The sequence below is a fragment of the Ostrinia furnacalis genome, unplaced genomic scaffold, assembly GCF_004193835.3.
Source record: "Ostrinia furnacalis isolate ACB-3 unplaced genomic scaffold, ASM419383v2 OfSCF2004, whole genome shotgun sequence".
Taxonomy (NCBI): Eukaryota; Metazoa; Arthropoda; class Insecta; order Lepidoptera; family Crambidae; genus Ostrinia; species Ostrinia furnacalis.
This window is the reverse complement of record NW_021132243.1, coordinates 135,313-160,332: the sequence shown is the minus strand read 5'-3', so window position 1 is coordinate 160,332 and position 25,020 is coordinate 135,313. Positions and strand designations below refer to the sequence as shown.

The following is a 25,020-nucleotide window of genomic DNA, read 5'->3' as shown; positions in this document are numbered from 1 at the left end:
TTAATGTAAGTATTTTAAATTCTGCTATTTAGGAAGAATCAATTTGTATGTACACTACACAGTTATACATATTCGTGGGTTTATTCAACACGAATATGCATAACACACAGACGAAAGCACATCAATCTAAACACCGTTGCATCTTGTATACTTTTAATATATGCGAGTTCGCAACAGAAATGTGTGATGACTGTACAATTCATAGGGCGCCCATCAACCTAGGGCGGGCGGATCCTGCTTCGGCACCGCAGTCTATCGCGCGCACTCACACCGCGCGCACGTAACTCGCACCGCGACCATGTCTCTGTAAACGATTCCGAACCGAGGTAACAAACCTTCCGAAGTGTTACTTACAAAAAAAAGTTGAAAAAATTCGCGTGGAAAGTGCTCTGGAATTCGACCTAATCGAAAAGTTTCGGTCGCAGATTGTACATTAAAAGTTTGCAGCCCGTTGAGTATACTTTGTTACTAAGTAAAAATTCGTTGGAAGTTTCACTTAGATATTAGTTTGGGTTGGACTTTTGCTGTGTTTTTGAAATTGAGTGATGGAATATTTGGCTGTATGTGTATTACCATTACAAATATTATGTCATACATTATTATAATAACAATTAACAGCTAATTCAATCAATATTCTAATTACTGCAATTCCATATTTGATATTAAGTGAGGAAAAATAACCTTATAATACACCAATTAGCAAAATACTACCTCGTTCTCATAAAGGCAACGTCAGCCATTTCATAACCGTTCTAAAGTCGCAAGTCTCAACATTTGACGGGGAATTTAATCAACCGGTTGAATGTTACCCGGTCCTCTCAATAATTCGATAAAAGTAGAGGTTCCAATATTGAAAACGTGCCGAAACTGTTTCATACAGTATTATCTCCAAACTAGCTCATAGACAGTTTTTAAAACACGCAATCTCGTTTAAGTAAAAAGAATTGGTTCTAAAGTGAATTTATCAGCAAGATGTATAAGTTTTATAAGCAAGATGTATAAGTTTTATAAGCAAGATGTATAAGTTTTATAAGCAAGATGTATAAGTTTTACCCTTAGACCTTTTTACATTGAACCCCTTTAGTGTGAAACTCTACCATATAAAAGCCTCTTATTCGCAGACTTTGATATATGAAAATCCTACGACATTATTTTAAGGGCCAGAAAAAAGGAAAACATTGAAAAACTCGTGAGAGCTTGTTATCTCGATATTATTTGTTTTCGTATAAGTATTTATACCGAACGCAACAGTTATGCCGAAATTAAAATTCCTGGAGCTTCGTTTAATGTTGCCATGATTAGGTATATGTTATAAAATACTTGACCTTAATGGAGATGTTATTTTTTTATGAAGTAATCAATTTTTAGGGTTTCTGGATGGTCACATAGCCACTTTTTAGGGTTCCGTAGTCCTGACAAGGAACCCTTATAGTTTCGATATGTCTGTCTGTCTGTCCGAGGTTTTGCTTGGAAACTATTGGCACTACAGAGCTGTAATTTTGTGGAGATATGTATATTAATTACGCTGACAAAACGGTAAATTAAAATTTGGAAAAAAAAATGTTTAGGGTAACTCCCCTACATGTAAAGTAGGGATATTTTTTTTATCTTCTACCCCATCGTGTGGGGTATCGTTGGATAGGTCTTTTAAAATGGCTTAGGGGTTGGAAACGGAAATGTCATTTGAATCTAGTGTTCATCCCGGGTATAACTTTTTATTTTATTAATAAGGTTGCTATAATTTTACCATCGTAAATGGCTAGGATTCTATTTATTTTGTTTACCGCCCAAACGAAACTTTTTCAATCTAACAAACTATAGTTATTATAACTGAATATTTTGTTTACTATGTACAAGTATTTAGTACTCCATAAAATATATTTGTAACCAGAAGTTATGAAAATTATTTCGTTGTTATTATTAACAATCATATTGTAGCTTTTAGGTACCTTAAAAACTATAGTTATTTAAATGTTACCTATAGGTATTTAAAAGAAATGCAGTTTTTTACGAATATTAACTTATGCAACCGGACTAATGTTCATGCTGTTTTTATCGTCTATGCAAACTTACTTTTGTTTGATATTTTATGATTTCATAATGTATATTCGGATCTCTTCAATCTTGGCTTTATCTGATACTAACTGCTCTGGGCTCGATTCCAAGTTGTTCTTTGAACGTTTGATGGCAGATGCCTATGGCAGCCATAAAGTCTGACACCGCCAGGCTTGTTGCCGCACCATAAATGAAGTCTAAGGCTGAGTTGCACCACCTAACTTTAACAGTAACTATAGCGATAACCGGTGCTTTTTGTATGGAGTTTGACAGATTTTTGACGTTTGTCAAAGATAAAGTAAGATGGTGCAACCCAGCCTTAAATTCCAAGTAGCTGACGTCAGTTAACTGTCAAAAACTGCCTTTAGATTATTTACATGTCATAATGGCAGTTTAGTTCCTACTTTATATTTAGAGTAGGCACACACCGTTGATTTTTAGTTGGCCGATAGTTGTGCCCGATTTTAAATTGTATGAAGAATCGGCCAAATCGAATCGGCGTAGTGTGCGCACTCCCATACATGCCCATACTGATCAACTGCCCGACTAAACTATCGGCCGACGAAAAATCAACGGTGTGCGCCTACTCTTATAATGACACCTCTATTAAAATAAAACTTAATTAATTAAACACGTTAAAGAGTTACCTTTAAAGACCTTTACATGTTTTTCAGCTGAAAATGTGCTGAATGTCCTGAAAACGTGTTCCCCGTGTAGACTCATTAAGCCTTTGCTAATGAGTCACATTCACTAATAAGTTAGTTTACAGATCAACTGATGCTCTTACTTTCTATCATAAATTAGGATCTCAAATTAATGTCCAAATTATTTTATACTAGCTTTCCACCCACGGCTTCACCCGCGTGAAAAAGGGGCAGTTTTAAGGGATTTCCCGGAAATTATTCGCCGTAAAAACGATTCTTGGACTTCAACGAAAAAAAAAAGAGTTGGTAAAATTGGTCCAGGCGTTGTTGCGTTATCCGCTTACCAACATATTTTGCGATTATTTTTTATATTATAGACACTTTTTTATGTAGAACAAGGCTAGGTATCCGGTATTTGACCGCAATCACACCTGATATAAGTGAGATGCAGTCTAGGATGGTAGGTACATACCTGCCCTGTCAGCGCCTATAGGTAGCTGACCTATCAGTAAATTCTCATTAACAATACTATTTTAACTTTCACATCACTTTTTCACATATTCAATAAACTTATCAACTATTTATTGTTTTCAAATTCACTAAATCATATTTTACGGTCAATTGAAAACTGATTGGATTTTCCGGGGTATTAGGTTCTTTTAGAAAAGTTTCTCCGACGTAACCGACTTCAAAAAGGAGGAGGTTCTCAATTCGGTTGGTATGTTTTTTTTTGGCAGTAAATAATTGGTTTGTAGTGTTAACTACCCAATTTTATATGAGTACTATAGCTTCTGCCCATGGCTTTGCCCGTGTGAATTTCGAATAGGTCTCAACCAACACGTTGCCCTGCCACGTTAAGGTGGCAGTAGGGACAAATTGTTTTAACTACCAACTCAACGTGATAAACGAAACTTTATTTGTCCCATACACCATGTTCGGAAACGTGGTCGGCCCTAACGTGGTGGTTGACACAATTTTGCCCTAACTGCCACTTTAACGTGGCAAGGCAACGCGTGGTGATTGAGACCTATTCTGTGTTTCGGTTTGACGCCATAGTTACATATAATTTATTATAATCATTTAAAAGAAATGGGATTAAAGAATAACTTTCTTTAACTAAGAATTTAAATAGTCAACCTAAAATTAAGTTTCTTTAATATTAGTGGGACATTTTCACTTTTTTAATTGGACCGAGAAACAGAGGAGGTCCCTAAAAGCGAAATCTTGGCAAAATGGGTGGCATATTCACTTTGTTTATAAACTCCGTATTCTCTAGTTAGACAGAAATTGTCAAAGGTCTTTTGACATTAATAATAATGGTAGTTATTATCTTCAATTCACCTAGCATAATATAAGAACCTACATGTACTTACAACGCACCTCGCAATATCAATAGAGTTTGATGCTTATTCTAAACACGTAAAGTTGAAAATCCCTTGGGATGACTTTTGTAGTAAGTTGATGTGCTGTCGCCTGTTAAGTTTAGTTTTGAAAACGACAAAGTCTCGGAATCGGTACCATTAGCAATACTTTTTAAATTCTCAAGGCTCCGTTCCGACGGGTCACAAATTGTATCAAGAGTCATTTTCCGCGAAGTTCCTTTTAATTTTCTGAAGGGACTTCAAAAAAGGGCTTTTCCTTTCAGGCATTGGAATAAAAATGAATGCGGCATCGTTTTTCTTTATTTAGGTGGTCACTGATAGAGACTAGAGTCAAAAGATTACGCTACAATCTCGTAATAGATACCTAATTACCCGACTGCGCCAGAAGGAGGGTTATGTTTTTCGAGTGTATGTATGTATGTGGGTATGTATGTATGTATGTATATTTCTTTGGCACGGTCTACAGCCTAAACGGCTTGCCCGATTTTAGCGTGAGTGGCTAAAAATAAAGTAGGAAAAAAAATGTAAAATTGCGGATTTTACATAATGTCTTAAAAAACTTTTTCCCCAAAACTTATCGAGTGGGGTATCAAAATAAAGGGCTTTTTAAGTAGTTTACAAAAATGCACGTTATTTAGCTAAAAAGATTAAAATAACATTATTATTGAATAAACAAACCCAACCCAACTGCATAAAAATGAACTTAAAAGATAAAAACAAGAGAACTTAGTGTTCACAAATGCAGTCGGAGGCATCACCAACAAAAGAATTAGTCATTGATGCCTCCGACTGCATTTGTAAACACTAAGTTGTCTTGTTTTTATCTTTTTAGTTCATTTTTTTACTACCTATTTTCGTTTTCACAATCACTAAATAAATATGTAACTCTCAAAATGGACTGCTCGTATCGTATATTTAGACCTACCTATTCATCAAAGAATCCATATTGTTTGGCTGTCCAAATGAACTATCGTAAAAGAACATCTTTATGGCTTCATTCATAACATTGATGTAGAATACAATACAGTACAAATAGTACTGTTATTCTTTCACACTTTACCTAGCATCCTTCCTACTAATATCCTACTAATATTATAAATTTAAAAGTTTGGATGTCACGATGTCTGGATGTTTGTTACTCTTTCACGCAAAAACTACTGAACGGATTTTGATGAAACTTTACAGTATTATTATTTATAACCCAGATTAACATATAGACTATAATTTATGACGATCTGTGACAAACTAAATTTCACGCGTGTGAAGCCGCGGGCAAAAGCTAGTAAAATAATAAAGGATAGAGTAGCTATCGTAAGCAAAATCTTTGCACCATTTTGGAAGGAATTAAAACTAAACTTCGCTGCAGTTGCTGTGAAAGTTGCACTGAAGTATGCAATACACAGCATGCAATATAAAGATCGCAATAATTGGGATGATGATTTGGTATAAAGAAATCTAATTACTCCGTCTAAATACTTAGATAATAAAAAAATATTGGACACGTATTTTTGAATATTTTTCATAATCGAATAATTACAGTACTAGGTTTATTGAGTTGATATGTCGCGTGACGTCACTTCTAAGTTAAAAAAAACTATACCATCATAGGCGTGACGTCACGCGCCTTTTCAACTCGATGTAGCACTGCATGAAAATCGATTATTTAATTATGAAAAAGAAAGACAAAATACGTATCCAATTTATTTTATTATTTATTGACGAATAAATAATTAAATTTTGTCATCTAGCCTATTAAACCGATATTAGCTAGACGTTTAAACATAACCTAAATGTACCTATGTTGTTTAACCCCAAAATTGGGTTGTACGCTTGAGTGCTAAAACCGCAGGATCTTTTAAATTGATTAGAAATTCCTTTATTTGACGACCTCCTTTAAGACAGTTGGGAAAGGTTTGATCTCAGGTAAAGTTTGGGATTGATTGATTAAAGGGTTCACTGAACTTTTGAAATTGGTAGTTTTCTTCAGAAGTAAAACATCTCTGTTCATGACAGCCATGGAAATAAGGAAATGAGTTCCGTAAAAGGATTACTTTGGTAATTTTATCTCAAAAAGATAGAAAAGAATAGAATAAAAAGTCTATGCGTCATAATTTTAGATTAATTAAAAATAATCGTCATATTTGTGTAAAAGTACGCGCTAATTTGTTACAAATTATGTACCTATAGTAAAGGGTGAAGATTATTTGTTTTCATATAATTGTTTTGAATTTTTTAATTATATTTTTCTTACGGTGATACGAAATTGATCTTTGTGAATATTTTTCTAAAGCATTTGGTTAATTACCACTATGGAAAATTCTTTCAAACCACCTCTTACTAGAGATCTTTAGTCCAAGATAACAACTCATATTACCTTCTCGTATGTACACGACACCCAAACCATTTCTATCACGTGTTAGCATAATAACCTCCTGTTTAGGATGTGTGCATAATAGTTAACCCAAATAGCTAGTTGGTGTTCTCCAACTTTATGGGTTAACCATGGTATATGTACATAATCAACTGAAGTGCTACTGATCATGAATAACTGATAGTAGTTAATTAAATCACGTATTGTTATAGAACCCATCAACGGGAAGTACCCATGCTTTGATATTAATATCCCATAGATATTAATTAATAATTTGTGTGGAATAAAGTTATATACTTTCATGTATCACGCCTTGTGAACCGGTCAAATATAACTAGATAAGCAAAGTCGATATACATACTCATCTAAATTATCAAAGAAGAACGTGGAATTAATTTCTAATCAAGGCTGTGCACAATGAAATAGGTAAGTATCAAATGACAAAATATGCGACAGAAAACATATTTTGAGATAAGTAATCACGTAACCATATACCGTAAAAACGCAAATTATATTTTCTGACTACCGTATCTGCCAGATATCCTTAACCAAAAGTGGTAAAGAGACTTTATCACGACCATGGTGAAACAGGCCCTAAGAATAAATTGCTTATCGACCCTATCACGTAAAAACCAAAACCTTTACCTCTAAATTCATAAAACGATCACCAAAAAGACGTAGGAAAACGTTTCTGGCGTATCAGATCTAATGACCTGTCAGTACAATATCGACAGCACCTTTTCATTGTACAAAATTGAGTATAGGCCAAGAAAAATGGCAAAGAACCGATACGAACAGAAGGGATATCGCGGGGAGGCACGAGCCTGCTCCGATGCGGTATTTATGATCCCTTAAAAGGCACAAAATGTGGCGGCGAGGTACAGTGTTTCGGTGTACTACTGCCGGTTTGGTACTTTAGGAAATCGGTAGCGACGTTTCAATTTATTACTGTAAGCATAGTGTAAATCGAATTATAGAAGTTTTATTGGAAAGTTCTGTTTGTGATAACGGTAAGTTCGCAATATCATTTATTTCTTAACATAGAAGTAATACTAATTTGGTACTTTTAAAGTCTAAAGTAATAAGCATTTATAAGACAGCTATGATATTTCAGGCTTATTCTAAAAAGCTCAAACTCGATTCAAACTCAAGTAACTTCGAAGTTAAATCTCGAAGTTCAACCAAACAGGTTTCAGTTGACCTTTTCTACGAGTCTGCACTCAAAATAGGACTGAGTGTGATCTGAGACTATTTTCAAACTTAAGAATTGAGTTTTAAGCATCCGTCGTTCCATAACCTCTAAATAAAAATACGGTTCAGAATGTTTTTATCATTCGTTTTTAGGTAATTTAATAAACACACAAACTTTTCTCAAACCAGAAATTCTAAGTCGACGTCGCTAGTTCCCCAGTGGACTCCGTTTCGAACTCATGTAAATTTAACAAACCGAATAAATATTCTTATTAGCTGGGTACGAAGGCGTACGAATGTCGCAATTCTCAGCCATATCTCAAAGGAATAAGGTCGTTGAGAAGTTTCATATTTTTGCGCACCACTGTGCAGCAACTCCGCAGCTTTCACGTATAATTACATAAATGAAATACTTCTAACAAAGTTGAAGGGGTTCTTCGTAACGATGGCCCATAAATTTAATCACTGGTCGCTTTCTGGAAATAAATTTTAGTACATAAATAATTTTTGCTACTTTTAATTTTTATTTATTTGGCCGAAATATAAATGGCCCTTGCATTTTTTGCCAAAAAAGAAAAATATGGGGTGAGTTCTCATCGGGAACCATTATGGCAAATTTTCGAGAAAGGGTTCTGAAAATTCATTATTTTATTCGTTCTTCTAATATGAAATCAGGTGGTTTTGTTCGCGACTTGCGCGTTATACACTTCTGTGACAAACCATTTACAATTCTGTGACAAGATTAACACAGACGAAGCCGATGCATAAACTTATAGACTGAAAATGGGATATATTCCAAAACAGACAAGTAGGTTTCTACAGTAAAAACAATTCGTATTGGTTACACAATACTTGCTTTCCATTAAGTAGGCAGTACATTATGCGTGCCCGCGATTTATTATTTATCTTTTAAGCCGAGTTTCCAACTATGACCTGGCAATTTGTTCAGGTGAATGACAGCTCCGAAACTATTCTTAAGCCCGGATTACTGAGAGCTGTATTTAATAAACGTCCGAACCCAAAAGTTATATCGGGAGCGAGATTTGCTTTAAACTGCGCTACACCCATGTCTGAACTCAACAAATTGTTAGGCCGTAATATCAGCATTAGAGGAGCAATTTATCACAATTTGGCCGCCCACTGCGCCATGACTTGCTGGGCCGACTATATTCGATATTACCATCGGATGTGAATATCAACCCAAGCGATCGTCAACAAAGAATAGTGAAAACGGGCTTTTATAATCGATGTAATGCGACATTTAGGGACTACGGAGCAACGATTTGCATAAATGTAGGACAACATTAAAAGGTCTGCGGATCTGCTCACGTGGATACCGGTTTGTCACTTAAAGATCGTTTAATCGTTTGCATAGGTACCTAATCGGGAATTAGGAAAAAAACTATCCAATATTTTTCCCAGGAACCTAAACTATCTCTATTCCAAACTTCATAAATCGGATCAGTTTTTTCACTAATATTAAAAAAAACAAAGATACATTTTCATTTTTAAAATTGAGGTAAAGTACTATATTTTCGTCTCTAATATTTTATACAAGTAACTCTATTATTAGGTACTTATTTACAAGTTTACTCAACTAAAATAAGTTTGCGAGCGTTTGATAGTTTAAGTTTCCTTTCAACTTACCCCAAGTTGTGTTTTGTTGTTTGCGAACAGGTACGAAAATGTTTCGAGCAATTTTTCTGTTTACTTAACAAAGGACTTAGTTACAAATCATAGGGCAAAATGGTATTATAAAAAAGATAGGAAATTTACTGAAATCGTCTAGAGTTCTCAGAATAAAGAGGAAATAAGTCAATAGATATTATTAATACACTATAATATTACTTATCCGTGCTCTATCTTCAGCAATATCCGTTCAAGATCTACTAATAATAATATGTAGGTATTATACATATGTATAAATGCGAAAGTAACTCTGTCTGTCTTTTACCTTTTCACGCTAACACCAGTTAACTCATTTGGATAAATAAAGATCTTCTGATCTTTTTTGACCCAGGATAATTTTCATCCTGATTTTTAAGAGGGAAACATGCGCGCGAGAAAGTCTATCTGTAACAAACCAAAATATTTCACGAGGGCGAAACCGCCGGCAAAAACTAGTTTAAAATTCAGAGCAATTGCTTCAGGATGTTTTATCTAAAGCTCCCAAAATTCTAAACGGAAATTATGTTCTCGAATATATCTCTGAAACTATAGACTCGGAAAAACACAGTTGTCAAAGGATATCTGATACTCTATGTAACACTTTTTCGTACCAAAATTCACGCGAACATGACCGCAAATAAAAGTCTTGTATAAAAACAAAGAATAAATAGCAGTAAGCCTACTCGTACAAACAGAAGACGATTTTAAAGCCATAACCATTTTATAAAATAATTACCCTTAAAATGCTTTAATAATCTTCACTAGCTTTCCGCTCGCGGCTTCGCCCGCGTGGAATTTTGTCTGTCACAGAAAACCTTATCGCACGCGTCCCTGTTTCAAAAACCGGGATAAAAACTATCCTATGTCCTTTCCCGGGACTCAAACTATCTTTATGCCAAATTTCATCAAAATCGCTTCAGTGGTTTAGGCGTAAAAGCATGACAGACAGACAGACAGAGTTACTTGGCATTTATAATATTAGTATAGATTAGCATAGATTAATTGTTATGTCCCTTCTTCATTTTGGATGCAAAGTATACTCGTAGTTCCCTTACAAATTTCATATTATGAAAATCTTAAGAGAGTGGATTGAAATCCCCGAAAAAGCATTTTGACTGAAAACTTTTCTACGACTCAAAGTATTAATATGGTTAAGTAACAGTAAATTAAGATTTTGAACTTTCGCGTTCCATTTCAAGTAAATTTAATTAGCAACCGAAACGTCAAGCCGTGAGTACATAATGTAACTCAGTCATAAATGTCGCGTTAAGACCCGTGACTTTCCATTTTAAAAATTAAAGAGGAAACATTTTTTATTTCGCGCATGATTTGTTCCTGAACACAAAGTTGACTCAATTCAAATAAAAAATTTTTCTTTCTTTCTTTCTTACTTTCAATTCGAATACTTTGCAAAAATAGATTCCCTGATTGCTCTGTCTTTCATCTCATCTATGATAATATTGTCACTACACATATGTATATTTTCACACCAAACCGTACAGTGCAAGGGAACCGAAATAAAAAAGTGGGTTTCATTTTGTCAGCTGTGGAGTGCAGCACACGAGGATTATGAAGAATGCTTTTTCGTAGGGTCGAATCACCTGTTCGCGTCCAACTGACAGACTTTGTAAATAGTGGAAAATTCTTAGGAGTGACACCTGTAAACATCCAGGCATTCGACTTCGTCAGTGTGTGTGTGTAGGTAGGTATAGGTATTTATTTTTGTAAAAAAATCAGTTTTTATAATAATTTTTATGTCTAACACCACACGATTGTCACTGTTTTGCTAGATATCACGTGTGACCTTAAGCGGTCGCATGAGACCACGGTAACATTAATTTGATTTCTATTGTGTCTGGATTCGCTGGTACTTGAAGGGCTACGGTGAATTTCTTGCTTAAGTAATAATATGTATTTAATTAAGTATTATTATCTTATACATGATATGTGTAATTGTTTGTTGTTCTAAAAATCGTCTGTTTTTAAAGGGCAATTCGTCGCTTGGACGCAAACAGGTGACACTACCCTACTACATTCAAGAAAAAGCACAAAACAATTGCATTCTCCCGCCGTTTCCTCGTCCATATTTTAGCGCATACTTGTCAAAACAATGCGAGGATGTTTCGTCGGGGACATTGTTGGTATCCAACGCAGATGCGTAGGTAGAGCGATGAAAAAACTGGAACTGGATTACTTTTTTTATTAAGCCATGATTTTTCGTGAAAATCGCCCTCCTATTACAGTTGCCGTAAGATACCGCGGTATTTGGCTGGATTTGTCTTCAACTTATAAGTAGTTAGGTAATAAATAAATACCTGCCCCCTTACCAATAAAAAGTTACACAGTTGTTGAACAACGTTTTAAAATGACATTTCCATACTAAAACGTCACTTTAAAACACTGTTCAACGAACGTGTAAGTTTTATTAGCAAGGGGGCTAGTCATCAAAAATCGAGTAACACCACAAATGAAGTTTCGAAAAGTGTATGAGTTATGTAGGTACCTACAAGGATCTCGTCAAAAGTAAAGACTCAATAAAAGGGTCAGAAGGCAGTAAAGTATTAGTAACCAAATCAAGAAGTCCTATTTATTTCCTGAAACAAAGGTTTATCTAAGCACTGCTAACAATACTTCAATCCACCACGGACAGAAGTTGATAATAGTAAACACATTTTTTACACCCTAGGTAAATTACTACACGCATTGCTATCTCTATTTACTGCCATCTTTGGACACTCCAGATTATGTGACTCATGGCGCGATTTTCACCCGCGTTTGCGGCAGTTGCGGGCCCGCAGCTTCTGTAGAATGCAGAATCTTATGTAAAAACTAATTGCACAACTCACGGTTTTCGCCCGCAGCGGGCGCGGTTGTAATCGGGTCCATCTCGGCGGTTTTAGCCCGCGCGAAAACCGCCCGATCGGCGGGCGACTATTTTGTGCCAGTGACTTAGCACTTAGTGAGTTTTTAGAATAACCGCGCAAATAACCGCGTCGTGAGTTTTGAAATAAAACCGCAATTCCACAACCGCCGCGGGCGCGTATATTAATAGGTATCTTAGCCTTACTAGGTATATTAATATCATACCCATCGACATATCTATGGTAGAGTTAAGTAATCTATCACCGAGCAGGTTCAAGCACCCAACCTATTTCGGCCACAAAGCCTTCGAGTATATCCGTATTGTTGTCAAGCGGGCACTGTCAGCGTTATAGGATTGACAATTCATTGGGTCCTATCACGTGTGAGGGTTTTGTAAGCCAGTCACTTAATATTTCAATGACATACATAAGGCCCGTTTTCCATGAAGGCGGACTAGAGCGGAGAAATGTCGGCCCGTGAAATTTTTCTACATACTTACATACTACAGAATTTGACAGCGGCGACGGAGCTATCTGGAGCGGAGAAGAAAAGTTAAATCTGATTCGTTATTCAAAATACTTTTCCGCTCCGCTCTGCACAAAACGTTCCGTTTTGCTCCGCCTTAGTGGAAACCGGGCCTAAGTATCCAATTTCTCAGAATTGAGCTCTAGTACCTATTGGAAAAGTAAGATAAATTATATGAAGTCACCAGACTATAAACTTTCGCACTTATTATTACCACTCGTAAATTATATTTCCAATGTTTATGCTCGTATTTTACCTTTGTTTGAAGTCAACACTTTCATCTGTACTAAAATATCAAACACAAATAAAATGTGATATTGTTAATTTTTATTATAGAGCATACAGTTTCGGTGTGTGTTTCAACATATTCAGGAATTTAATTTTGGCAGATCAAAACCCACGTGGGCGAAACCACGCGCATTAGCAAGTATGTAATACATTCGTAAAATTAAGCCCCAATTTAATTTTCATTACTTTTTCACGAGAAACGAACGGCAATGCTTCCGATACATCCAATATGCGCGTTAAGTGAGGATCACACTCGGAATCACGGCTGCCATTTTAATAATTCAGCGAAGGATTTGCGGTGCCCCTTTTACAAACACGATAATAAATTGCCACCGAATTCAGTTTATTACGACACGATTCTTACTGCTTATAGATATTATGTTTTTTTTTTCTTTAATTTGAAGTTAACCAAATGCAAAATGAAGAATTTAGCCCGTAGTCCACTGCTGGCCGGACGAGTTGGGAGATAGTGTAAGAAAACTATGTTTTTTTTATAACATAGTACGTAACTTTTGCGTATTGTTTTCCCAAAACTACGAAAGTAATGTGAAGCGACAGTACCTAACTAAGCGAATTTAGGTTTTATCCCCGTCAATCACTGAATTATTGTGACGAACCTTCTTCTAACGTCATTAGGGAGAAAATAACAATAATGCTATCTTACTCTAAATTTAAAGAAATAAACCTCCTAACACAATAATATTAGCTTAATTGCATTTTCTACTAATATTTCCCTAAATTATACAAGTAAAGATAAAAATAATTAAAAAAGCTCTTTAATTTTGATCTCATGAAAACCTTTTCAAAGAGATATCTTACCTGTTAAATATTCTCATAATAAATATTTTGGATTAAATTGTGCAAAGCAACATCGCTCTGAAGATCTCATTATTTTTAAAGCGTCAAAAAAGTCGTTTACAGACCCAAGTCGGAGTGTAGCGGCGGAACGCTGCACTAATATCCGCCTTTTGGCGGCAAAATGCCGCTGAATTTTGCCTCAAACCTTTCTCAGCGTTCATTATGCTCAGAGCAAATACTTAGCTTCTATGTTGACCGCTTGAGGGAATTGCCGCTCTTGTAAAATCTTAAGTATTTAAAATGCTTCGAGAGCTTAAAGCCAATCTTGCTTTATATGAGGTTCGAGTGGCACTTTAAATCAATATGTTTTACTTAAAGAAAGGTTAAACTTTTTGTTCTAAAGAAACCCTATTATTATTCGCCGACATCTGTAATGGACAGTTATAAGTATATAAGTATCATACACACATACCGTATCAATACAATGGGGCAGATTGAATTTTCTTAACAATGTTCTAAGAGATAAGTATTACTTAAGTTCAAAATAGACGATATAGCTACTTACTTTGGAAAAAATATGTTTTCCTAATCTCAAGCTTTAAAATACTATAGGAAGTCCAGCATTACATTTTTATCAGTCGAGTAGGTATTAGATATCACTTGAGTTCTCCGCACACTAAAGTCACTGACCTAACAATTTATAAAATTCTCAAATGTAGTCGCTAGGTCGGATGCTTCAGTAGTGAAGTGCTCAAAAGTGTGACACCCGTGGTGACACATCTCTAATATCTCCCAGGACACCGGGTGGTCTTTAGAGGTTATATTGCCCTCGATTACGCGGTTGCGAGTAACATTAACCTCTGTTACCGCTGCCAGAGGGTACTGTGTTACAGAGTTATCCGCTCAATAAATAGCCGATTTTTGTACTACACTAGACCCTAGAAACACTAGACCCTATCTACACTTGTAACACTAAAGTTTGCAAAGATAATGAATAGATTTAATTGAATTAATTTCAACTGATTTGAACGCGATACGCGGATAGGTAGGTAACATAGAAATAAAATGAATGATTTGTTTACTTCTTACCGAAAAATCTACGGGTAGATTTGATGAAAGTTTAGAATGTTCAAAATTTACTTCCTAATATAATACGAAAGCATATCCATGTGTTATCTTTTCAAGCTTTAGCTATTGAATCAAATTAGATAAGAGAAAAAAACATAGAATATTTTTTATTTCGATTTTGGAAAAGATACGGAGCGAATTGAATCGAATCAAAACGCTTATAACCGCCTTAATCAAAGTTACTTGCGCGTTGTAAAACTGGTTTAAAGTGACGTTTAGTATGGAAACAACAATTTAAACTACTGTTCAATGAGTGTGTAACTTTTTATTAGTAAGGGGTTATTATTTATAGAAATACACGCGTTTCAAATCAGTATTTTGTAAAAATGTTCCTTGTGGTTAGGAGAGCAACGTAAAACAGATGGTTTATTCTTGACGTTGAAAAAATAGTCTTTCGACTTAAATATATTTCCAACATTTATTTTCAAGATAAATAAATAAAAATTGTTCATACTTATAACTTAAATGTCATAATATTTCAAGTTACATGATATTTGCGTGTATGCAAACTTTTAACTAGTATTTTGTTAAGCATTTTAGTTGCTGTTATTACCACTTTAAAAAATACTACTTTTAGGCTGGGTTGCACCATCTTACTTTAATTTTGACAAACGTCAAAAATCTGTCAAACTCCATACAAAAAGCACCGGTTTCTCGTTATAGTTACCGTCAAAATTTGGTGGAGCACCCCAGCCTTAAATCTACAGATATTTGATATGAACCTTGTTACAAAAGATATTACATTTTTGCTTTACGTGGAGCTTTTACAAGCTGGCATTCTGTTTTACACCTCACAAATAATAATTATAAAGTTCAAACATGTTAAATCAGTTTCCCAAACGTATTACCAGCATATTCGAACTATGTGGGGTCGAATCAATTTAGTTCCATCAAGACACGGGGTTCAAACAAATACCTCGCCTCAGAACTTTGGAAATTAATCAGCATGTTATGTTAGCGAGGGTATGTTTAAATATAGAGGGAAGTTTAGGACTCGTACAAATAGTACTGGAAAGTTTATCCAGTAAACCATTGTTGATATACTCGTAATACTACGAGTTACGGTCGATTCACAATTTATCAACTAGCGATCAGTGTGCCTACCATGAGTTTACGTTAGGTGTGCTCGCTAGCGACTGCGTAAAAAAATGTCATTTAAATGTATGACATATTGTGCAGCGCCCCTAGCGGCTACTTTCAAGAAATAAAATCTTCATAGAATTTTTTGACGTATTCGCTAGCGAGCTCACCTAACGTAAACTCACGGTAGGCACACAGACTACAATTTAGTTGCAAAACGTATTTCAACTGAATAAGTTGCCAAAATTTTTAGTTTGATGTGACGTCATCCAAATCGAGGCATTTATCGACGGCATAACCAAACTAAAATTATTTTTTTAATCATTTTTCAATCCATGACCCATGACGTCAACAGAGGTCAACGTACTGCGCAATCTGTTTATCTCTGTTTTGTTTTTCATGCTATTGAATGCTGTACGAGATGGTTCCTTGTTTTATCGATTGAAATCCCGTTTGCTGATCCCAAATCTATTTGGACTAAGAAAACATTTTTGAAGAATAATAAAAATAATATGTAATTTTTTTATTTATTAGAGACTCTTTTCAGGTACATTATCATAGTAATGAAAATAAACAATTTCCTGCTCCGAGTGTGTGATCTGGAGCCTAAACTAAGGCTACCCTGTATAAGAAAGAAAGAAAGAAAGGGGACTATTTATTATTCCTACACTTTGTTTAAGTAGCAAACTAAACTGTATATCTATTCACGAGTTTTCTTACTAACAGCTAGGACTTATCAGTTGTTTATCTCGAATAAGCACAAATAATCAAAATTTATCTTAGATCCGTCTGAGAGAAGCAATAAATATCCAGAAAACATTTATAAATAGTATAGAATTCACTTACAAATACCAAAATACGATACTCCAATAAGAGGCGTTCAATAAGAAAAAGATACTGTCGAAGGGCGAACCCTATCGCGAACGATACGAATAGCTGGGTAAGACAGAAAAGTATAGCAGCCCTATTTATTTTATTGTATTGTTTCTAGCAGGAACTTGAACGTAAATTTTTTAAAGGTTTTAAGTCGTAGATAAATTAAAAATATCCCTGATAACAAACACCTCCAATCTATACTGATATTATAAATGCGAAAGTAACTGTCTGTCTGTCTCTCTGTCTTGCTTTCACGCTTAAACCACTGAACCCATTTTGATGACATTTGGCATGGAGATAGTTTGAGTCCCGGGAAAGAACATGGGATAGTTTTTATCCCGGTTTTTGAAACAAGGACGCGCGCGATAAAGTTTTTCTGTGACAGACAAAATTCCACGCGAGCGAAGCCGTGGGCGGAAAGCTATTTAAGGAGAAGGTATAAAAAAATGTGGTTTTACCACAATACAAAAGCGGACAACTAAGTATCGTACTAGTGTCTAAGATGTTTTTATGTCATTGACTAGTGTTCCTCAAATCTCGATTCCGCCAGTTGCGTGGTTTCTCCTAATTCAGGTTAATACATTACAGATAGCTTGAAAGCCGATTAAAATAGGTTTGAGATATTAAATTCTTCTTTTTTTACAAGTTGCGTTTTTACTGTCAATTCACCTTACAATATATGCGTTTCCTACGATCCTACTGTATCAATTTCCATAGTACTATGGGTATTTTCGAACAAAAAGAATGAGTTGGAAACCTATTTATTTGCATGTTTGCGAATGAAGCGGCGGCAAAATATATGGATGCCAATTATTCATCAGTAATTGCTGGCTGAACACGTTTTTAAAGAGTTTTGTTCCCGTAAAATGTGATTTTTTAAATGCTTGTTGAAAAATGTAACGGAGATAAATAGTGGGTAGACCATATTTTAAGCTGAGTGTAGGGCTTCTGTTGTTACGATTTTTCAAAAGCTGGAACTCTATTTTTGTCTCTTATCGAAAAAATCTAGCATCCTAATGTGTTAAAGTGAATATTATCTCGCTGTCTTCAACTCTATTGAATTAGTTTTCCTACGAAGGTATAATTCTTGCCTAAAGTGGAACTGTAATCGTACGAATGGTGAATTCCGATGTAATAGTGATTTCATAGATAAACTATTATATTACTGACCTGGTTTCCGAAGACTCCACTCAACTTCTCCTCCATTCGGTTCAAGCAGCTTCCCAGTGCTGAGCTCCTACAATCCCTGCTGTTCTGACCACGCAAACTTTTCACCATCGACTCAATCAATTTTCACTAAATATAAAATTAACTCATTAAATAACACCAGTTCGAAGCTAATATGCTTTCACGATAATTGTTACAACGATAAACCGATAAAACCGCGACTCGCACGATTCGAAACGTGCGCGACACGACGACAACTGCAACTGACGATGTTGCCATTTTCAACAAGTGTTGCAATATTACACGTTAATATTTTGAAATTCTTGAGCACTTATTAATTACGAAAAATATGCAACACATACGTAATATGCTTAAATTTAAATCATTTAAAAGATCAATAATATGAAAGAATAAGCAAAAGCTTCCAATGAGTGAAAACCTTGCGATGATGATTAATTAGGTACTTCGTCTAATTTTATTATGAGTCAAAATTATCGGATATTCCCCACCCACGATCTCAAATGCATAATTTGGGATCAAATAGCATTCGATATTCCAAATAATCGCGACTTCCTATAAGTATCGATTTGATTATATTATTTTTTCTTACTAACTCACCCCCTTTGTTCCAGACTCCAAACCCAGCGCGATGACCCCATAACATGTCACAATCGCACCGCTGTGCCCGGTTCACCCCAGCGCAGCATGTGACGGATCTGACGTGATGCAACTAGTAATGTTAAACTTCCTAATCATGTTCGACGTGGTGTTCATATTCTTCCTGTTCTTGATCGCGGTGACGTGTGTGATGAACTATATGCCGGGTCGCAAGCGGCAGGAGGCGACGGCAGAGGAGGTAGACAGTGACGTCATCCCACCGCCTCCTCTCTTCGATGACGACGAGCCGTCGACGAGTCGGGACACGTACGTGGTGATACCGCCACCGATGGACAGCGCGAGGGCTAAAGACGGATGCCCGATACACGTCGTTTAGCATAAGCACTGATAATGTGTAAGTATTTTAGTTCTATGTTCACCCTATGTATGTTTTATTGNAACGGGCATAGTCTGGTCTGTGAGCACGTAGAATTTTGTCCAATGACCCTAAGCTACCCATCCTTATCGCTCGCGCGTAATTATATTGCTGTCGCAACTGTGCGACGGGCGCCCGCAGTGAGTGTGCGAGTGCGACAGGAATATAATTACGCGCGAGCGATAAGGATGGGTAGCTTAGGGTCATTGGACAAAATTCTACGTGCTCACAGACCGGGCTTTAGTCCAATGATTTTTCTTTCCCTTGGGAAAACTGGACCAGCCGGGCTAGGATGCCCGTCGTGATAAAATATTATCGATGCATGGGCTTATCGCGTAGAATCGATAAAATGGCACGATAAAATCTTATCGCGGCGCGCATCCTAAGCCTACTGCCTACACAAAAGTTGCAGAATGCACGTCGATGTAACCGCAACTAGGTACATATTTTGTCTTTGACTTGATGCTCTGGGTACATCACGTAGCAATAAGTAAACCTTTAGTTTCCTCATCTAGATCAGTAGGCCTAAGATGATAATTTTTCATGCTTGATTGATGAAACAATATCCACTAAAAACATAATATATCAACGCATACTTATTTGGGCCATCGTTTCTGATGATAAATTCTTTCATTTCCACATCTGCCTCAATATATACATCTCCTTTCCTCAGCTATATTAAAATTCAAAATCAACGTCTAATCAACCCTTCCTTGTTCCAGATCAACGTAGGAGTTTATTACGAAGAAGCCTTATGAGAATGTAGGTGTCGAAAATTAAAAGATGTAGACATTTTTTACCATTTAGTCGAGTTTTCTTGTTACGTTAAGACTATAAACGGTGGAATATGGGGACTCAAGTGAAGGTACGTACTAATGGAATTAGGGTGGATGCGTTATCACAGTTAGGTATCAAAATAAGGATGTTAACTTATTAATAGATTAATAGCAGCTACAATGATTGCCATGTTCAGTTGAGTTTACTGTGATTTTGATTTCGGCCTAATTTATTATACTTGATTAGTATTTTTATTGTAAAACCAACCAGCACTAAAACAAGACACTATGTTATATTGTGAAAATAGCTAGCAGTTACAGTTGAAGCTCATGATACAGATTAATATCCTCTGTACTCTTAAATGGAGTGCGCATGTAGGGGAGACTGGCCCAAAGCGGGCACCTTAAGGTAAAGTAGGAAAAAAACACACAGAATAAGCAAACCGGAATAAGTTTTTATCGTGATCAGTTACTACATTTATTGTAATTTGACATGGCGTTTTCAAATCATTCATTTGTCTAATATATAAAAAGTAGGCACTGAAATACGAAACACTATCACTTGCTCACTTTGCCCGAGGGGGTGGCCTAAAGCGAGCACCAGCACACGGGCAAAACGGGCATGCAGAGGGCAATAGTTTTTATTTATTTTTACTATATAATTTTGACCTTTGAATAATAAGGAATGTCTCTATTAAAACACAGAATGAGAATCATATTTTCTGTATTGCGAAAAAATAGATTCTAGACATAAAAATTCATCAAACAACATAAAAATTAAAACATAAAACTAATCAGAAGGAACTCTCTTTGAATAATGCAGTCTTGAATCATTATCTTCTAGTATTTTGAAGCTTTTGAGCTGAAGTATTACAGCTTCACTTCAAGAACCTTGTTGTGATTTTCTTTTATATTTATTTACCATCTAAAAAGTCAAATAATAAGAGATTCATGTCGACACTAAAGCCTGTTTTTTTTGCTTGTCCAATATTGTAAACAATCTTAATATTCCTTTTTAACGAAATAATTCGTTTTAAAATAAGACAAACACAAAGCTCACAGCCTATTATGTAGGTAAGTCATCGTTGAACGCCGATATCTTTTCAAATCATTTAATTTATTCATTTTTTTCACTGATATTACTTTAAACGTTATAAAAAGATTATTTACATTGTTCGACTAGCAAATAAAAACAGACTATACCTACACGATAAATATAAAGGACTAACAATAAAAGCAAGTTAGTTTATATGGCTATGAAGAGGGTAAAGTGAGCATGCTCATTTTGCCCTGCTCACTTTGCCTTTTGCGCCATACCACGTTTCATAAAACATAAACTATAATTCCTTTTTAATAATTTTCAAGGAAATATCCTTAAAACACGGTTAAGTAGGTGCAACACATTACGCATACATTGATAATAACGTACGTCACTCAGTTTAATCCAAAACACAACGAACATACCTTTGTTTTTTCAAATAAAATTGACGAATTTCGTTTATCGCTGTCCACGCGTGGTGTTGTCACTCGGAGGTGGCGTACACGACTTCCGCGGGAGCGGCGGGGCGGGGGGATAACGTTAACAAGACAAGACAACAAGTCGAGCAAATGAGTGTAAGTTTAGAGGGGGGTGCCCGCTTTAGGCGGAGTGCCCGCTTTGGGCCAGTCTCCCCTAACAATTTATTGCTAAGAAATACGTGTGTAGCATCATAATACCATATTTTGTTTAGGTTATCCATTATTGCAACATGGACTACCTTTGCAAAGCTTTCAGATACCTAATACCTAAATAAATAAAACGTTAAATTGTATCTCAAACTCAGGTGACCTATAAAACTAAGAGCGGTGATTCTATCGTTTACAAAAATAGAATAGATACGTCAGTGTCTTAGGTCTGTGCCACTATTACTATTATGGTCTATTCCACTTTGATCACCTGGATTAAATCACCCAGGTGAACAAAGTGGACTCCAGGAGAGACTTTGGTGTCCTTTGAGCATGATCACCCATAGTTAAGATCACCTAGGTGATCAAAGTGAACTTCTTATCCATCAAAGGATGCCAAAGTGTCGCATGGAGTCCACTATGATCATCTGGATTAGATCACACAGGTGATCAAAGTGGGCCAAAATAACAACGCTTAATCTGGAACATGGATCTGTCCTGTATCCAAATATTGAAACCAATCAACAACCNAGTAAACCTTCAGTTTCCTCATCTAGATCAGTAGGCCTAAGATGGTAATTTTTCATGCTTGATTGATGAAACAATATCCACTAAAAACAATATATCAACGCTTATTTGGGCCATCGTTTCTGACGATAAATTCTTTCATTTCCACATCTGCCTCAATATTTACAATCCCTTTCCTCAGTTATATTAAAATTCAAAATCAACGTCTAATCACAACTCCTTGTTCCAGATCAACGTAGGAGTTTATTACGAAGAAGCCTTATGAGAATGTAGGTGTCGAAAATTAAAAGATGTAGACATTTTTTACCATTTAGTCGAGTTTTCTTGTTACGTTAAGACTATAAACGGTGGAATATGGGGACTCAAGTGAAGGTACGTACTAATGGAATTAGGGTGGATGCGTTATCACAGTTAGGTATCAAAATAAGGATGTTAACTTATTAATAGATTAATAGCAGCTACAATGATTGCCATATTCAGTTGAGTTTACTGTGATTTTGATTTCGGCCTAATTTATTATACTTGATTAGTATTTTTATTGTTAAACCAACCAGCACTAACTAGACACTATCTTTATCATATTGTGAAAAGGAGTATGTGAAAAGCTCATGTTACAAATTAATATCCTTTGTTTTTACTCTTAAACGCAGCGCGCATATTGTAACAAATTATTGGTATCAGATTTTGATTTTGATTTTTTGATCAGAATAACTCCATGCGACACCATAGTAGCATAATATTTGCAAAACTTTCAAATTTTATTAAATCAAACCTTAAAATTTTATTGTACCTCAAAGTCAGGTGACCTACAAAACTAAGAGCGATATTCTGTCGTTCACAAAAATAAAATAGATACGTCTGCGTCTTAGGTCCGGGTTATAAAACGGTCTAATATTCCACTTTGATCACCTGGATTAGATCACCCAGGTGATCAACGTGAACCAAAATAACAACGCCTCAAACAATATGAAGTCTGGACCATGGATCTGTCCTGTATCCAAATATTTAAACCTATCAACAACTNCAACAACCGCTATCTCTGCTTAAATTTCAATCGAATTTTGGGCTTTGTTCTACGCACCTTAGTGTCTGGTTGGGCAAACACATTCGTCGTTTACTTACGAGCTCTTTGTTAACAAGTAAGTAAATATTTTATGTAAAGTGTTCAACGCGAATATTTGCAAGTGCTTGTATAAATGAATGTGACTGAATAATAGGTAATATAGATAATGATAGAATAACAAATAGTGTATGTTCCGCTTGCTACTTTGTTCTAGGTTCGAATGGTGCTGTCAGCGCTATTTTGTATAGTGCCATCTCACTAGTAGTGTTGTCATACACATCTGCAGGCTCACTCAAATAATATATGCCAATTAACAATTTCAGAATACTAAAATTATTGAAGTAAAAAACATCTGTCAATTTTTGATAATAAAAAGCGTTAACTTTTATTCAAAATCTTATAAATTAGTCGACAGGCGTATTCTAAAATTGCTAATTGGAATTAGGGTGAACCAGCTGATTCTATCACGATTGGTCTTGTAAGTGCGCAATTTATTGAAGATGCGTTATTTGTCAAAATTAAATGTCATTCTAGTCATCCGTAAGCTGGTTTAATCAAAAACCGACCTATGTGACTGTTTAGCTTACACGCTAGCTCACAGACACAAGTGGTGACTATTTATTGTTGACAGAATAATAATTTCATTAAAAAATAAAGTTCTAGCGCTTAACTCAGCCAGTGACAAGTTAAGGGGGTTACATGGGAGGGTGTTTTTGGATGTCAAACGTCAGCAAGAGACATGTGCTTTAGAGTAGGCGCACACCGTTGATTTTTCGTCGGCCGATAGTTTAGTCGGGCAGTTGATCAGTATGGGTATGTATGGGAGTGCGCACACTACGCCGATTCGATTTGGCCGATTCTTCATACAATTTAAAATCGGGCACAACTATCGGCCTACTAAAAATCAACGGTGTGCGCCTACTCTTAGATTTGTATACTCTGTCACGTCATAATATTTAATACACTCGTCGTCAAATAAATCGCACTTTGCGCGACAAGCACTTTTAAACGTATGCATCCCCACTTCCCACTAATATTGGCACTACTTAAAAGCCTAGTTCTAAGCTTGATTTCATTATAGGAAAGGTTTTTACCCCAAAAATATGTCTTTAGAAGGATCCAGAGTCACTTCTTAAAAAAATAGGTAGTTACGCTTGAGCCAACTTTTATGGCTATAAAACTGTTAAGTTGGGATTAATCGCTATCCATTGGTTAAAGAGGACACGTGAGATCATTATTTGGTTTTATAACCATAAAAATTAGTCTAATTGATCCCAGAGGTGAGCCCAAAGTGAGGTCTTTTTTCAAGTCACATTTATGGTATATGTTAATCATTTATTAAGAAATTGAATGTGTTTTTCTTTAAGCATATTTATTGGGCTTTCAAATAACACCAATATTGTTGGGGCACCATGATTGTGTCAGAAGAAAATCTTTAAAGTTCGCGTCGCGGAAGGTGCGATTTATTTGATGTTGAGTATATGTCAATGTAATCTCTTCCCGTGCCGCTCCCACTCTTCAGGCAGTGACTGAGATAAACGCTAGAAAATTACAAGGTATTCAACTTTGGAGTAGTGTTTTTATAAAATCTCTCTTCAGTAGGCCTAAGATTGCGCGCCGTGATAACTTTTATCGACGTCAAAATGTATGGGCAAAATCGATAAAATGGCGTTATAACCGCTTATCGTGGCGCGCATCTTAGGCCTACAGGTTCATAAAACGCTAGGTGACACGCAACTTATTCACAAAATGCTATTATTATTGTATGTTATTTTTAAAATCTGTTATTTTAAAGTAATAATTTATAGTGGAAATACTACCTTTCAATGTAATATAAAACAATTTACCCTGAATGGACATCATAGACTAATCGCATTAGCTGTAGTTATACATTAGAATAAGACGTAATAATAATAAATA

General features: G+C 35.7%; 1 long non-coding RNA gene across 1 annotated transcript; it reads left to right on the top strand.

Moving 5' to 3' along the window:
- Positions 1 to 258: 258 nt before the first annotated feature.
- Positions 259 to 20,267, top strand: LOC114354237 (uncharacterized). The gene is made up of 3 exons (XR_003656009.1): positions 259 to 326; positions 18,668 to 19,047; positions 19,791 to 20,267. It is a non-coding gene; the product is annotated as an uncharacterized LOC114354237 (long non-coding RNA).
- The last annotated feature ends 4,753 nt before the right edge of the window (positions 20,268 to 25,020 follow it).